Here is a 5369-nt window from a genome sequence, read left to right as displayed (position 1 = left end):
TTCAACTATGTACCTTCCAGATAGAATGTGTACAGATTTGCTAAGTCTCTCAGAGAGATTCATAATGAACATCACACACATATGTCGCGCCAGAGACAGAGCGATACAGAATGAGTCCAACACTCATACACCTCGAATCTTAGAATGGATACAGCAAAGAGAGGGAGACCATTCGGCCCTTTGTCTCTATGCTGGTCTGTACAAGAACAACTCAGCTCATCCCTTTCCCGTCCTTGTCTCATAACCCTGGAAATCCTTTCACTTCAGGTGCTGATTCCATTCCCCCTTGACAGCCCTGATTTGATGCTGCCTCTGCCACCCTCTCAGGCAGTTCATACCAGGTCCTAAACACTCTGCACATTAAAAGCCATCCTTCTCTCCTCAGGCAATGGGAGCAATATTTCTTCATCTACTCTTCTTAGACTGCACCCACAAGCCCACCACCTCTACCAGGGTAGAGGCAGAGAGATTCTTTCCACTTAGAAAGGAAACAAGAACTTGAGGACACAGCCTCAAAATAAGGGGGAGTCAGTTTAGGACAGAGTTGAGGAGGAACTTCTCCTCTCGGAGGGTAGTGAATCTCTGGAATTCTCTGCCCATTGAAGCAGTGGAGGCTACCTCGTTAAATATGTTTAAGTCACAGGTAGATAGATTTCTGATCAATAAGGGAATTCACGGTTTTGGGGAGCGAGCGGGTAAGTGGAACTAAACCACTATCAGATCAGCCATGATCTTATTGAATGGCGGGGCAGGCTCGAGGGGCTAGATGGCCTACTCCTGCGCCAATTTCTTATGTTCTTATGTTCTTACCATCTCGAAGGACAGCGGCAATAGATACATGGCAACACCAGCACTGCAAGCTCCCCCTCAAGCCACTCACCATCCTGACTTGGAAATACATCGCGGCTCTTTCGCTGTCAGAGTGGCAAAATCCCGAAAGACTGTTTGGCTAACAGCACTGTGGCTGTACCGACACCTCAGGGACTGCAGCAGTTCAATAAAGCAGCAAACCACCACCTTCTTCAGGTCAGTTAGAGATTGGCAATGAACGCTGGCCTCGTCAGTGATGCCCACCTCTCGAAATGAATAAAACAAACACAAACTCACATCTACAACCAGAGACGGACGAATACTGAACAAATCTCACTCACGTGCCTGTGTTGGACACAATATGAATCCCCCAATCACATTCACGAACAGAGGGTAAAATGCAGTCGAAATTGGGCGATCGTTATCCAGTTGCAGTTGAACCAGAGTTTTATACAAGAATAGAAAACATCTTAACACAACGTGCAACATTTTAACCCAATATGGAACATTATGAGACCAGTTAATCATCTTTCTGCCGAACAGAAAACATCTTCACGGAGAATATTTTCACACAACACGGAACACGTTCATAGAGCAGGGCATATATTAACAGAACATTTTTTTAATGTACACAACATGGATCATATTTATACAACCGGAAAGATATTGACAGCATCAGGGAAACATTTTACACAACAGCAGAAAGCACCTCTCAACAACAGAGAGCAGAGTTACGCAGCAGGAAATATATTTACAAATATGTACTTGCAACAGAAAATTCCTTTAAAAATAGAGATCGGTTTCCCATCACCTTTGCCTGTCGTTATGTGTCCAGACAATCTCTCTTACTGCTATTGTGTGTTTTTCTCTGTTTTATTCTCGGTTTGATGCAGTGGCTGAGCGTCCTGACACTGGAACGTGTATTGAATGATACAGGAGCGAAAATCTGCCTGAATATATTGATAGGCAGCAGAAAGGGCACTTGCCGGAGCAGAGTGGCGCAGCGGAAGCGTGCTGGGCCCATAACCCAGAGGTCGATGGATCGAAACCATCCTCTGCTATTGCTATTATCACTGACAATTAAACGACTTGTGGCTTTTACGTGGAGTCTGCAGACAGGTATTTACATCGGCTTCTCTTTTCTCCAAAAAACCTCAATCTGCAGTGAATCAATTTCTCTGCAAGAAAGCATACGAACGGGGAACATCTTAACAAAACATGCAACAATTTACTGACAGAAACATCTTCACGGAGAATCTTCTCAAACAACATGGAACACATTTGCAGAGCAGGGGCCATATTAACAGAATAGAAAAAAAACATTTACACGGCCGGAAACACAACAGCGGAGCATCTTACACAACAGCAGAAATCATCTCTCAACAACAATTGAGACAGTTACATGGGTAAGATGGGTCTGGAGGGTATGGGGCAAACACGGGCGATTGGGAATCGCTTGGTGGTAAAAAACTGGGCGGCATGGACAGGTTGGGCCGATGGGGCTGTTTCCATGTTGTAAACCTCTATATCATAGAGCACAGCAGGATAAACAGTGAAACACTTTGCACAACAACAGTGAACATCTTTGAACAGCAGAGAGCACAGTTACACAGCGGGAAATATATTGATAAACATATTTACAAGAGAAAACTCCTTTCAAACATTAGTGATTAATTCCGTGACTGTCGTTACACGTGAACAAACAACCTCTTTGGCTGCTTTTGTGTGTGTCTTTCTCTGACCCTTTATTCTTGGTGTAATGCAGTGGAATTGTGTAGCCAGACTGAGCCTCCTGACACTGGTGATGGTGTTAAACAAAAGTGTGGAATTGAATATCTGACTGATTGCATTGATAGGCAGCGGGGGTGGGGGGTAGGGTGAGGTGGAGGAGGAGAGGGGGGAGGGAGGAGTGGGAAGGAGGGAGGGGGGAAGGGGAGAAAGAGAGGGGAGAGGAGAATGGAAGGGGGAGGGGGGAGAGGGAGGGGGAGGGGGAGATGGGAGGGGGAGCGGGAGGGGAAAGGGGGGAGGGAGCAGGGGAGAGGAGGGGGCGGGGGAGGGGGGAGGGCGAGGGGGAGGAGGGGAAGGCATGTGGAGGGGAAGTGGAAGGAGGGGGAACGGGGGAGGAAGAGGAGGGGGAGGGGGAGGGGAGGAGGGAGAAGGGGACAGGGGTCGTGGGGGAGGAGTGAGGGGGCTGAGACTGGGGAGCGGAGGCGGGGGGGGGGGGGGGCGGGGGGTGGGGCGGGTGGAAGCGAAGATGGACTTTCTGTAGCAGAGTGGCGCAGCTGAAGAGTGCTTGGCCCATAGCTCAGAGGCCGATGGATCGAAACCATCCTCTGTTACTTCCTCTTAACAATAATAACAAAACCACTTGACTACAATTCTGCAGCATTTACGTGGAATATGAAGGCAGGTATCTGCATTGGCTCCTCTTTTCTGTTATAAGCCTCAACCCAGTTTGATATGCACACAAGGTGTAGATACTGTGAACATGCACCAGGATATATTAGACAGAGGCAATGGTGCACAGGGCACAATTTCAGAATTTGTGGACAATGTGAAACTTGGAAGCATCGTGACCTGTGAGGAGCCTGGTGTAAAACTTCAAAAAGGACATCGGCAAGTTGACGGAATGCGTGGACAAGTTACAGATGAAATTCAAAGCTGAGAATTGTGAAGTGATTCATTCTGGTAAGAAGATTATAGAGAGACAATGAAAAGTAAAAGGAAAACAGTTCCAAAGTATCGAATCCATTTAATTAGTAACGTTTCTCAGTCCTACAACTCGAAATGAGGTGCAACAGTACAACTCTCAAATAACACCAAATTACTGCGGATGCTGTCATCTGAAACCAAAAGAGAAAATGTTGGAAAATCTCTGCCGGTCTGGCAGCATCTGTAAGGAGTGAAATGAGCTCGTGTTTCGAGTCCAGATGACCCTTTGACAAAGGGTTACCTGGATTGGTTTACTGCCAATTGGTAACTTCCTTAAAGTCAATAATAATCCATTCAAAATATCATAATTACTCATTTGAATGAAATTACTACATCTCACATTACTTCGTGTTAGCTCATAAACGTATTTAAAAGTCATTTAACTGAATGCTGCGAGTTGTATCCATGCCTTAATGTCTACTGGTTTAAATATCTTACCACTCCATCAGGGGTTCCACTTACAGGTATTAAATGTCATGAGAAGTCTGGACGAATGGATAGGGACAAACTGTTCCCACTTGTGGAATGATGAAGAATGAGAGAGAACAGATTGAACATCATGAGCAAAGGAAGGAATAGGAAGACGAGGAAAACATTTTTCACACAGTGAGTGTTTAAAGTTTGGAATACACTGCTGGAAAGTGCGGTGGATACAGATTCAATTGAAACGTTCCAAAGGAATTAGATTGTTATCTGCCGCATTACAGGGAGAAGGCGGAGATGTTCATTTTCTGTCACAACTCCTCACATAATTTCTCATTCATAAGACCATAAGACCATAAGACATAGGAGCGGAAGTAAGGCCATTCGGCCCATCGAGTCCACTCCACCATTCAATCATGGTTGATTTCAACTCCATTTACCCGCTCTCTCCCCATAGCCCTTAATTCCTCGAGAAATCAAGAATTTATCAATTTCTGTCTTGAAGACGCTCAACGTCTCGGCCTCCACAGCCCTCTGTGGCAATGAATTCCACAGACCCACCACTCTCTGGCTGAAGAAATTTCTCCTCATCTCTGTTCTAAAGTGACTCCCTTTTATTCTAAGGCTGTGCCCCCGCGTCCTAGTCTCCCCTGTTAATGGAAACAACTTCCCTACGTCCATCCTATCTAAGCCGTTCATTATCTTGTAAGTTTCTATCAGATCTCCCCTCAACCTCCTAAACTCCAATGAATATAATCCCACGATCCTCAGACGTTCATCGTATGTCAGGCCTACCATTCCTGGGATCATCCGTGTGAATCTCCGCTGGACCCGCTCCAGTGCCAGTATGTCCTTCCTGAGGTGTGGGGCCCAAAATTGCTCACAGTACTCCAAATGGGGCCTAACCAGTGCTTTATAAAGCCTCAGAAGTACATCCCTGCTTTTGTATTCCAAGCCTCTTGAGATAAATGACAACATTACATTTGCTTTCTTAATTACGGACTCAACCTGCAAGTTTACCTTTAGAGAATCCTGGACTAGGACTCCCAAGTCCCTTTGCACTTTAGCATTATGAATTTTGTCACCGTTTAGAAAATAGTCCATGCCTCTATTCTTTTTTCCAAAGTGTACGACCTCGCACTTGCCCACGTTGAATTTCATCAGCCACTTCTTGGACCACTCTCCTAAACTGTCTAAATCTTTCTGCAGCATCCCCACCTCCTCAATACTACCTGCCCCTCCACCTATCTTTGTATCATCGGCAAACTTGGCCAGAATGCTCCCAGTCCCGTCATCTAGATCGTTAATATAAAAAGAGAACAGCTGTGGCCCCATCACTGAATCGAGTGTGAACTGTTCTCTTGTCGTTTCTAAACAAGTAGAATTGCAGCACTGATTAAATGACAAGACAGTTGGTGGCCTAA

General features: G+C 45.7%; 1 non-coding gene across 1 annotated transcript; it reads left to right on the top strand.

Moving 5' to 3' along the window:
* The first annotated feature begins 1799 nt into the window (after nt 1-1799).
* trnam-cau (transfer RNA methionine (anticodon CAU)) lies at nt 1800-1871 on the top strand. Its single transcript has one exon. It is a non-coding gene; the product is annotated as a tRNA-Met (tRNA).
* Nucleotides 1872-5369: the final 3498 nt, after the last annotated feature.

This window comes from Mustelus asterias, unplaced genomic scaffold, assembly GCF_964213995.1.
Source record: "Mustelus asterias unplaced genomic scaffold, sMusAst1.hap1.1 HAP1_SCAFFOLD_311, whole genome shotgun sequence".
Classification (NCBI taxonomy): domain Eukaryota; kingdom Metazoa; phylum Chordata; class Chondrichthyes; order Carcharhiniformes; family Triakidae; genus Mustelus; species Mustelus asterias.
Note: the sequence above shows the minus strand (reverse complement) of the source record. Positions and strands in the feature narration are given on the sequence as shown.